This window comes from Scylla paramamosain, chromosome 18 (genome assembly GCF_035594125.1).
Source record: "Scylla paramamosain isolate STU-SP2022 chromosome 18, ASM3559412v1, whole genome shotgun sequence".
Taxonomy (NCBI): Eukaryota; Metazoa; Arthropoda; class Malacostraca; order Decapoda; family Portunidae; genus Scylla; species Scylla paramamosain.
The window spans coordinates 3,267,501-3,280,479 of NC_087168.1; the positions used below are offsets into that span (position 1 = coordinate 3,267,501).

The 12,979-nt window shown below is 34.4% G+C and overlaps 1 pseudogene; it reads left to right on the forward strand.

The window, feature by feature from the left end:
* Positions 1 to 453: 453 nt before the first annotated feature.
* Positions 454 to 11,433, forward strand: LOC135108956 (NADH-ubiquinone oxidoreductase chain 1-like; annotated as a pseudogene).
* Positions 11,434 to 12,979: the final 1,546 nt, after the last annotated feature.

Here is a 12,979-nt window from a genome sequence, read left to right on the forward strand (position 1 = left end):
CCGAAACACTTTGCTCTCTCACCACGACTATTTTCAGACGCCACAGAGATGATCAGCCGGGTTCTCAAGAGTGTTTCTCCCGTTAATGATGTAGAAGTCTTGCTAATCTACCACCAGAACCGTAAAAGACACTCTTAAATTCCAGTGTTACTGCAACTAGAGCCTTTTGAAAGTAGTGAAGATGTGCTGCAGAAGTGTTTCAGTATATGGTCTTGCCCCATATTCTGAAACGCTTTGCTCTCTCTGTTTTCAAAGGCCACAGAGAAGACTGACTGTATTCTCAAGAGTGCTTCTCTTGTTAATGATACAAAAATGTCATTGATCTCTCACCAGAAGCATAAAAAACAGCCTTGTAAACCCGCGTTATTTCAACTAGAGCCTTTTGAAAGTAGTGATGAAGTGTTTCAGAATGCGGTTCATGATCCCGAAGCAAGCAGTGAGGCGCGGAGGACGATGACTTGTAATGAGAGGCTGGAGGGCGGGGCAGGGATACGAGGCGTGAGTGTGGCAGCGAGCGAGCCACTGTCATCACGCCCTGCACTGGTAAAGGAGTGTAAGAACAGGAGGAGGTAAGGAGGCAGCAGAAGGCCAGCTGACTCACGCGAAGCAGCTCCTGAACCTAAACAAGTCACTGGCAGTGGGCGTGATACCAGTGTTACGCGCCACCAAAGGGAACAGAAGGACGGGAAAAAACAAAACTTGGTAAATAAAATGAAAAAAAAACTAACTAAAATTAAATAAATAAAATGAGAAGATAAAAGAGGTAGATAAAAAAGAAAAAACTCACTAACGAACGAACGAACGAACGAATGAAGGGACTACTCACTAACTAACCAGCTAATTAAAACAAAATATATAAAGTAATAAAATAAATAAAAACTGGTAAATGAAAAGAAAAAAACCCTTCTAACTATCTAACTGACTAAGTACTGTGTGTGTGTGTGTGTGTGTGTGTGTGTGTGTGTTAATGACGAAGCAAAATCCTTGTTCAGCTTTCACTAGGATCATGAAAGTGAGTGTTCTGAAATTTGTTTGTATGTTCAAAAGTTGTTTTTTTTGTTCGTATTAATTGATGCTTCTTTTATGTTAATTTCTTTTCATCTCTCTCTCTCTCTCTCTCTCTCTCTCTCTCTCTCTCTCTCTCTCTCTCTCTCTCTCTCTCTCTGCTCATAACTTTGACAGAATCCCAATACCTGAACTTGAAATAGCCAGCAACACTCCTTGGGTCCTTGTAGCTTCCTTGCGTAGATCGGGGCAATTTACAGTATTTCCCAGTGTTCTTATGCCCCAATGGAAGCACCCTTGAGAGCCGCAATGACCTCCACTACAGCCTGTCTGGTGCTGTCGAGATAGGGGGCGAAATGGTGACGACTACTGTATTCTGTGATTTTTCTTAAGTTTTATGATTGCTCTCTTGAAATCCGGGTTCAGTATTGTGTTTGGTGATATCTTCAGTTTTAAAAGTCTTGAGTTTCATGCAGTGCTGACTTACAGACGACAGTTTTAACACGTTTGCTACAACAGTCTTATCAAGTTCTGTTGCCGCGCTCTTGAATCAGGGTTGAATATTGTGTCTGGTAATGTCTTCGGTTTAAATATTGCTAGTTTTATGCAGGTTGATTTATATTTGACAATTTCATCACATTTACTACAATTTCTGCTCGTGTCTGGTCTCTTCAGCTTTCTTTCCTCGGCAGTTTCGCCTTTTCTGTCACTCGCATACAAAGTGCATGAGATTCTGGTGATGGAAGGCTTAAGTACCTTTTGTGGGTCACCTCTCTATCAAGTATAGCACGAGAACAAGCTGTGTTAAACCAAGGTTTGGAAGGTTTAGGTCGAGAAAAAGAGTGAGGAATGTACGCCTCCATGCCAGACACTATCACCTCTGTTATGCGCTCAGCACACAAAGACGGGTCTCTGACACCGAAGCAGTAGTTATTCCAAGGAAAATCAGCAAAATACCAACTACCAGAGGCAAAACGCCAAAGGCACCTTTGCTTAGGGGGATCCTGAGGAGGGATTGGAGCGATAGGACAAGACACATTATATGAGATTGTGATCGGAGGACCCCAATGGAGAAGAGAGGGTGACAGCATAAGCAGAAAGATTAGAGGTCAGGAAAAGGTCAAGAATGTATCTCCAAGACGGTCAGGAGTATGAGGAGGGTGTGCACCAATTGCTCTAGGTCGTAGAGGATAGCAAAGTTGAAGGCTAGTTCACCAGGGTGGTCAGTGAAGGGAGAGGAAAGACAGAGCTGGTGGTGAACATTGAAGTCTCCAAGAATGGAGATCTCTGCAAAAGGAAAGAGAGAATGTGCTCCACTTTGGAAATTAAGTAGTCAAAGAATTTCTTATAGTCAGAGTAGTTAGGTGAGAGGTATACAGCGCAGATAAATTTAGTTTGAGAATGACTCTATAGTCGTACCCAGATGGTGGAAAACTCGAAAGATTCAAGAGTGTGGGCACGAGAGCAGGTTAACTCGTTGTGCACATAAATGCAACATCCAGCTTTGGATTGAAAATGAGAATAAAGAAAGTAGGAGAGAACAGAAAAGGGGCTACTGTCAGTTGTCTCAGACACCTGAGTCTCAGTGAGGAAAAGAAGATGAGGTTTAGAAGTGGAGAGGTGGTGTTCTATAGATTGAAAATTAGATCTTAGACCGCGAATGTTGCAAAACTTAATGAAGAATTGGAAAGGGTGTCAAGACACTTAGGGTCGTTATCAGAAGAATGCATATCAGGACCCCCTAATATTAATGGTACTAATCAATTACCAGGTCCTCCAATTATAAGTGGTATTACTATAAAAAAGATTATACTAAAGGCGTGGGCGGTAACCACGACGTTGTAAATTTGATCATTACCAATAAGTGTACCTGGCTGACCTAATTCACCTCAGATAATTAAACTTAATGAGTTTCCTACTATACCAGATCATGCTCCAAAAATAAAATATAGTGTTACAGTGTCTTTATGATTTGCAGAAAAGAATCATCGTTGCATAATAAGATGGCTGAGTAATATAGGCGTTAGATTGTAAATCTTAAAACAAGTGGGAACTTTCTTATTAGGTTCTATAGTAAAATATAAATAATTTATTTTAGATTGCGAATCTAAAGATGTGTTGAGACAATGGAACTTATGATTTAAAAGATTTTTTTTTTTTAAGGCTTTGAAAGCCTTTAGTTTAGTATAACTTAAAATCCTAAACTAGAAATGGAACGGGAAAACATGTACCAAATATGTTTATGAAGGTAACAAAGGTTAACAGAGGGGAAAATGTTGATAAAGGTTAAATTTTAAGAGAAGAAGCGATGGAGGGAAATGATAATAAAATTATTGGAAAAAAGAGGCGTAAACAGAAATATAAAGTAATAAGACTTGAGAAAAGAAGAATTAAAAGAAAAAAAATATTACTTTAGAAAAGAGAAGTTGAATTATAATTAATTTCGGCGTAAATCCTATAAAGGAGGAAGGCCTCCTACAGACAGAAGGTTCATTGTTAAAAAAAAAAAAGGTTAAGGATAACTTTTCTTTTATTTTGATTTATTATATCAGAGATCGAAGAGGATTGAGTAACAAAGTAGAATAATCACTAATTGACATAGCGATAAGTATGCAAGATTGATTGAAGAAAAAACTATGAGATTACGTAATTTTGTAACGTTTAGTTCTCCTAAAGCTCCAATTAAAGACCTTAAAGCTGCTAAGTTACTAAATTGGAAGAGAAAGTTAAATAAGAAATTAGAAACATAGGAGTTAATTTTTGGATGGTTAGAAGGATGAAAGCTTCAAGTTATGATAATCCTTCAGTAATTTAAGGAAATAAAAAATGTAAGGGAGCTCCACCTAATTTTAATAGTAAAGATAGAGTAATTAAATGTAAGAAAAATTTAGTGAATATATATACATTGAACTAGATATAATTAATAAGGTGAATGCTATAGCTTCAATAATATATATATATATATATATATATATATATATATATATATATATATATATATATATATATATATATATATATATATATATATATATATATATATATAATTACAGGCCCTGTTAGATACAGACACAATTTAACTGTAATATGAGGGATACATGATAAGAGACTTAATTTTAACTCAAGTCAAGCTCCAAATCAAGAAGTGGAAGAGATAGATAAGAGGATGCCAGAAAGTAAGGTACAAAAAAATAGAAGATAGGAAATTGGAAAGGTCATTAAAAAAAGAAAGGTTGAACTTTCATTTACGGCGTATGAGCCCATTGGCTTAATTAGCTTTTCTTAAAAAAAAAAAAAAAAAAATTCGTTGGTGTATAGTGCACATAAAGTTTTCATCTTTGAATGAATTGTGTAGGTCTGTTATGAATGATATAGGTATAATTATACATTATTAGCTTTATCAGAGCTACCCTTCTAAATCAGACACTATATTAGAATAATAATAAACTATAATATGAAAAAAAAAGTTTAAATAAAAGTAAAGAAGTTAAATTAAGAAAAAAAATGAAGAAGAGAATATAATAAAAGAAGTTTAAGAGAAAATGCAAATATGAAATTTATGCATATTATGCTTATATATGTATATATTTGAATTCAAAATTTTAATGAATTGTACTCAATTAATAAACTTATATAACCAGTCAAGTACTCACTAAGATATAAGAACTCTTCATAACGAGCAGTAATCTCTGCGGTCCGCGATGGAACATCTTTGGAGAGAATTGGGAGATTGCGGATGCTTGACATTACTCCTCTTTTCAACCAGTGGTTATTCGCAGCGGCAGCTTAAACTGGATGTGTGTTACTATTTTGCTTTATACAAGGAGGAGGCAGTAGACACCTGCCGAAACGATCATTACTCCCAGTGAGGTCTAATGCACTGTTCAGGGGGTGCTGTGAACTTATCATTAAACCCAGCTGTGACCTCACTGAACGTTTCCTTTTGTGTCTCACAACACAAGGGGGCAGTCACAGCCTGCCCTCTTAAGACAACTCTCTTCCTCCACACAAAACTACAAGCACCTAATAACACACACCCTTCACTCAAAAAAAATTAAAATCATCATGGCGACTCCTACACCAGCCTCGGAGTCCCCATTTGGGAGGGGACCACAAATGTCCCCAAGGTCGGACTGCCTTTCTGTCGACAACCCTAAGTGTCTTGACACCCCCCTCAACTTTTTCTTCATTAATTTCTGCAACATTCGCTGTTTAAGATCTAATTTTCAATCTGTAGAACACCACCTCTCCTCTTCTAAACCTCATCTTCTTTTCCTCACTGAAACTCAGGTGTCTGAGGCAACTGACAGTAGCCCTTTTCTGTTCCCTCCTACTTTCTCTATCCTCATTTTCGATCCAAAGCTGGATGCTGCGTTTATGTGCGTAATGACTTAAACTGCTCTCGTGCCCACGCTCTTGAATCTTCAGAGTTTTCCACCATCTGGCTACGACTACAGAGTCACTCTCAAACTAAATTTATCCGTGCTGTATACCTCTCACCTAACTCCTCTGACTATAAGAAATTCTTTGACTACTTAACTTCCAAAGTGGAGCACATTCTGATCCTCTTCCCTTTTGCAGAGATCTCCATTCTTGGAGACTTCAATGTTCACCACCAGCTTTGGCTTTCTTCTCCCTTCACTGACCATCCTGGTGAACTAGCCTACAACTTTGCTATCCTCCACGACCTAGAGTAACTGGTGCAACACCCCATTCGTATTCCTGACCGATTTTTTTTTTTTTTTTTTTTTTGATGGGGGGCGGATACACCCAACATTCTTGAGCTTTTCCTAACCTCTAATCCTTCTGCTTTTGGTGAACTGGAAACTTCACATCTCATCTCTAGTTAAAACAGCTTCTATGAAGTTAGGCGTTCTGAGACGTCTCCGCCAGTTTTTCTCATCCCCCCAGCTGCTAACTCTGTACAAGGGCCTTATCCGTCCATGTATGGAGTATGCTTCACATGTCTTGGGGGGTTCCAATCATACTGCTCTTTTAGACAGGGTGGAATCAAAAGCTTTTCGTCTCATCAACTCCTCTCCTCTAACTGACTGTCTTCAGCCTCTCTCTCACCGCCGCAATGTTGCATCTCTAGCTGTCTTCTACCGCTATTTTCATGCTAACTGCTCTTCTGATCTCGCTAACTGCATGCCTCCCCTCCTTCCGCGGCCTCGTTGCACAAGACTTTCTTCTCAATCATTCATCCCTTTCTCTGGTAAACTCTGGAATTTTTGACTACTGCTTTGGCCCTTTTGTGGGACTGGGATATATATATATATATATATATATATATATATATATATATATATATATATATATATATATATATATATATATATATATATATATATATATATAAGTAATGTCACACTTTAATTATATATGCATTTTTTTTATATAATCTGTTTTAGTTGTTAAATGTATCTGTATGTGCAAGTTAACTTTCTATCTTCTTTTTTTTTTAAGGTTCATTTAATTTTTTTTCTTTTTATTAAAGTTTGCTTATTTCTTAAGTTGTCGTGGTTTATTCTGAGTTTGTTTGAGAGTTTTAGCGTGTAATATTTAATAGTTTTATACTTGTTGAGTTGTTAGTGATTACAGATTTGTTTCTATGAAGTTTAATTCTTAGCACGTAATATTAAATTATTTAGATTAAGATTTAGCAGCAAATTAAAACCTAATTAACATTGTGTCAGCAGTTGCAGTTACACTCTAAGATTAAATGAGAATATATTGTTTTTTTGTTAAATGCTATATATATATATATATATATATATATATATATATATATATATATATATATATATATATATATATATATATATATATATATATATATATATATATATATATATATATATATTTTTATTTTTTTATTTATTTATTTATTTTATTTTTTTTTTAGATAACCTGGAAGAACAAAAAGTGAAATTATATTTTCTTTTACAGGCGTTAAGGTATAATTAAAATTGAAGCAATAAAAGGTTGGATTTAAAATAGGACTAGATACTCTATTATACCAAAAAGTAATTCTTATAAACCTAAGTATTAACAGTTATGCTCTTAAAACATGAAGAATTTGGCGGTGATTTAGTCTTGTCAGAGGAACCTGTTATTGAATCGATACTCCACGAAGAATCTTACTTAGACTTGTAAGTTATGTATATTATCACTATTAAGTAATGTTTATAAAATAAATTACTGAATAAATCATCGATAATGTTGAATATATTAATATTAGATCAAGGTGCAAGTAATGTCTGAATTAAAATGGGCTACAATAAAATATTATTTGATACGGAAAAATAATTTGAAATATTAATTAGAAGGAGGATTTGATTGTAAAGCGAGTTTAATGTGCTTACTAGATATAAGGTGTAAATTATGTACACATCGCCCGGCGCTTTCATTATTAAGATAACTTGTAACATAGGAGGCTTACTGGAAAGTGAGCCTGGATAGGAATCAAAGCAGAGCTAAGTTAGCATAGCATTTCAGTTATGTTGAAAAAGGTTTATTGTGCAAGTCAATATGCTTTGAGTTGATTTTAAATTATTGTTTAAGTTAATAATTAAATATAGGCTGAAAAATTAATATCATAAACATAAATAGTAATTAATAATTAAATATTTTATAAAAGCTATAGATTATAAGTACTGAACAGGAAATAATACTATTTATTTATTTTTAATAATAAAGTAGATTTTTAACATCGCACCTTGTGTATCAGGGACATTTAAAACAGAACAAATAAGATGTAAATCCCGAAATAAGGATAGCTAATATATTAAACATTTTTTGTAATAAAAAAAAAAAAAAAAAGAAATATAATATTGAAGATGAAATGTCATACGAGCTTTACAATATCTGTGGTTTTCTAGGAATAAAATATAATTTAATTATTGAGTAAATTATAATTCAATATTTAAGGGCAGGAGGAATGAGCTTCTTGTCACTAAAACAATCAATCAATAGATGAAAACGGGAAATAAGTTTTTCCTAGGCTTAAAAATAGCCATGAATTTAAAGTGTTCTAATTTAGATTAGAAATTAAGAATAATTAATTTCATCTTTGGGGTAAGTACTAGGATATTTTATTAAACGTTAAAATTTAAGAAAAAAAAATGGTTATGTAAGTAAAGTGAACTGTAGAATAACTGTGATCTAGAATACGGAGAATTAGTTATAGTAATAAAGATTAAATAAAAAAGGAACTCGGCAAAGGTTATTTCTTGTCTGTTTATCAAAAAAATGTTTATTTGAGGATATTTATAGTCTAGCCTGCTCACTGACATTAAATGTTAAATAGCTGCGGTGTCTTGACCGTGCAAAGGTAGCAAAGTCATCAGTTTTTAAATTGAGAACTTGTATGAAGGGTTGGACAAAGAAAAATCTGTCTCTTTTGTTTAAATCGGATTTAATTTTTAAGTGAAAAGGCTTAGATTTTCTAAAGGGACGATAAGACCCTAAAAAGCTTCATAAATTTAATAAATTTTATGATTTTTTTTTTTTTTTTAATAAAAGTGTATTTTGAAGATTTATTTTGTTGGGGCGACAAAGGTATAAGTAAAAATAGCTGCTTTTTGTAATGAAACAGTTGTATGTGATTCTAATTAATAAGTGGTCCTTTTCAAGGTTTAAAAGATCACGTTACTTTAGGGATAACAGCATAATTTTTTCTGAGAGTCCTTGTCAAAGAAAAGTTTGTGACCTTGGTGTTGAATTAAAATGTCTTTATAGTGCAGCAGCTATAAAAGAAGGTCTGTTCGACCTTTAATTTTTTACATGATTTGAGTTCACACCGGCGAGAGCCAGGTCGGTTTCTATCTTCTGGAGTTAAAAGAATCATTTTAGTATGAAAGGATTGAATAATTGATTTTTGTTTTTTCTTATATGACTGAAATGCTATTTTGTCAGATAGAATGTACAAGACTTAGGATGTAGTTAACTAGAATTAATTCTGTAAATAGTAAAACAACTGAATCTAATTGTTTTGTGTTATTAGCGGAAATCGTAAATTATTTGGTTTTAATCATTTGTGTTCTAGTAGGAGTGGCTTTTGTAACTTTGTTACAGCGTAAAATTTTAGGTTACATTCGGATTCGCAAAGTGCCTAATAAGGTAGTGTGTGTGTGTGTGTGTGTGTGTGTGTGTGTGTGTGTGTATATATATATATATATATATATATATATATATATATATATATATATATATATATATATATATATATATATATATTGTCACGATCGCTTACTTACTTACGATCGTACGATCCTGGTTATCTTTCCAAGAAAATGGACGTTACACTGATCCCGGAAAGTTTTAAAGGTCTGGATTTTTAAAGGCTTCGAGTGTTTACCCGAAGTATCCGAAATCGCCAGAATTATTTCTCACTCTACCTTTACCTCGACACAGCACACCTGGAATCACCTCTAATACCAGATTAATGTTGGGGGAGTAGAAAACACGGTTATTCTATGTTACAAACACATATATTAATAATAATAATAATAATTCACAAACAACATGTGGTAGTACACGTTACTACATGACGTTCTCGTCACTTCACACAACACCAGAACCCGTTTACACCTCCACCAGTCACAGAAATATTCCCCTCAACCGCAGGAATTTACTCAGACGCCATTACCGCGTCCCCAGACAATAATTCCCGTATTTCACCTCCTCAAGCCTCACAGGAGATTACCATCACCACCAAAAATTACCCAAAACACCATAACATCATCCCCAAAATCACCAATACACCACAACACCAGTTTCCAAGGTCAACACCATAACCTCCACTCACAAAATGGCTGCCCTTCGAACAGTGTCACCTGTCACCAGCACAACTCAACAACCGAATTTCAGCGGACAAGAGCTCTTGGTACCACAAAAGACTCACTAACCTGATCCTGGAAATCAAGGTTATACCGCTACACCACTAATACCTCCACACACCACTCCATCACCAATCCAAACCCAGATTCTTCCCTGAGAGACACCTTCCCTCCGATATACCTCACGACCTAAGGCGCTCTGCCTTCCCTTCCTTAGAATGTGTTGTTGCCCACTCAAGCTCCCCTCGTTTTCAACATATTTCCACCTCAATTATACTTCCTCCCTTATACATACAAAGATATAGAGAACTTGAATTATGAAGAGAATAATACTACATGATATAAAATGGGTAAATAAGCCTTACACTACTTATATCCAATAATAAGGATAATGCCCAAATGGCAGGTAACCGGAACACGGGGGACACTAAGAAAACGTGATCCCATTCAAGGTAAACTCGGCCAATAACATGACAAAAAAAAAAAAAAAAAAAAAAAAAATATATGTATATATATATATATATATATATATATATATATATATATATATATATATATATATATATATATATATATATATATATATATATATATATATATATATATATATATATATATATATATGATTACTTAAGGCTTTTTCTGATAGCGTCAAACTCTTTACAAAAGAGCAAACTATACCTATTATATCAAGTTTTGTTGTCTATTATTTATGTCCTGTCTTTAGGTTATTTCTATCTTCACTGGTGTGGAGTGCAATACTTATGACGTAGGGTTAGCAAGATTTAATATAAGGATTTTATTCTTTGTTGTTGTTTATGTTTAGGAGTTTGCAGTGTTATAGTGGCGGGATGAGCCTCTCATTGCAAATATTCTGTATTAGGGAGGTTACGGAGGGTCGCTCAAACTATTTCTTATGAAGTAAGATTACCTCTAATTTTATTGTCTTTTTTTTTTTTTTTGTATTGTTGCGTGGGTTTAGAGATGCTTGTTAAATATCAATGTTATATTTAGTTCATATTTATATCATTGCCTTTAAGGAGCGGGAGGTAGCAGGAAACACAAGTGTATGGAGTTGAGTTTATTCCCGACCAGTTTCGCTACAGCTTCTTCAGGGGAACTGACTTCAGTTCCCCTGACTTCAGTTCCCCAGCTTCTTCAGGGGAACTGACTTCAGTTCCCCTGACTTCAGTTCCCCAGCTTCTTCAGGGGAACTGACTTCAGTTCCCCTGAAGAAGCTGTAGCGAAACTGGTCGGGAATAAACTCAACTCCATACACTTGTGTTTCCTGCCACCTCCCGCTCCAACTTGTCTAAATGTCTGAACATTGCCTTTAAGGTTATTTTTGTTTGCCTCTTGTTTAGCAGAGACTAATCAAACACCTTTTCATTTTGCAGAAGGTGAATCTGAACTGGTATCAGGATTTAATACAGAATACAGTAGGGGAGGGTTTGCTTTGATTTTTACAGCAGAGTATTCAAGAATTCTTTTTATAAGAGTTCTTTATTTTATTGTATTTTTAGGGAGAAGAACTTGTAGTATAATAATTTATCTAAAGTCTATATTATTGGCGTTTATTTTTGTTTGAGTTCCAGGAACTTTACCTCGGCTTTGATATGATAAATTGATATATTTACCTTGAAAAAGGTTTTTGTTCCTATTAATTATTTATTTTTTATTTTTTTTATTGGAGTGAAATCTTTGTTTCGTGATTAACTTATAAATATAATTAAAATAACATTAAATACAACTGTTAAGAATAACTTTCTTTTCTGGTACTTTCAAAATATCTATTTTAAATGAACTAAACTCATTTTAGTATTTTATCTCATCCTATGAGTAGAAGGGGATTAATAATAGAGAGAAAAATAAGTAACAGTTAAAATTTGACCTGTAACTACATAAGGTTCTTCAACAGGTCGAGCTCTGATTCAAGTTAATGTAACTAACACTGAAACTATAATCCAGAATATAAATTGATTAAGAGGATAAAAGGTTAATCTGTGGAAATTTGAAGTAAGAGTGAAAGGTAATATTATATTAATTGCTACTGAAGCAACCAGAGCAATTACTCCCCCGAGTTTGTTTGGAATAGATCGAAGAATGGCGTATGCAAACAGGAACTGTCATTCTGGTTGAATATGTGCAGGAGTAACTAAAGGATTAGCTCTAATAAAATTATCAGGATCGCCCACCAAGTAAGGCTTTAAAAGAGAAAGGATGAGTAGAAGGCTGAACATAACAATAAATCCTACAATATCTTCAACAGTAGAATAAGAATGGAATGGTACTTTATCTAACTGTCTGGACACTCCTAAAGGGTTATTAGCACCTGATTGATGAAGGAAAAAAATGTGGATAATACTTAAAGCGGCAATAATAAAGGGGAGAACAAAGTGGAAGGTAAAGGACCGGGTTTTTGTGGCATTATCAGCTGAAAATCCTCCTCAGATTTATTGAACTAAGTCACTACCGATGTGAGGCATGGCTGAGAAAAGATAAGTAATAACTGTAGCTCCCAAAAACGATATTTGTCCTCAAGGAAGAACATAGCCTAAAAAGGCAGTTGCTATAACTATAAATAAAATTATTACTCCAACTATTCAGGCGTGGAAAATTATTTAAGATCCATATATCCATATACCATCCTGGTGAACTAGCCTACAACTTTGCTATCCTCCATGACCTAGAGCAATTAGAGACGTCGCAGTGAACGTTTTGATACCAGATAGCGCCAGAATTTTTAGTTCTCGCCGGAAAAAAAATACTTTTTGGGGCAAGGTTTTACAAGCTTACAAAGGTGTATCGTTGCACAGTAATGCGTCTGAATTTTAAGTCAATTAATTTCGTGATAACTGACAGCACATGACATTGTTTGAGCCTCTATTCATAATTTCAGATGATATTCTTAAAAGAGCCTTTAAGTGTATCAAGGCAGGCAATCTGTAATTTTCTACTGACCTCAATGGAAGTATACTAATATATACTTGCATTTTCATGTACTAAACAACAGGCAAATCCATTTAATGTAAAGAAAATATAATTTTGTATCAGAGACTTCATTTTTGCGGTACAATCACTATCCTCGGGTACTTGGGCAGCGAGCAAACCAAAACACAGGACCACGCTTACTC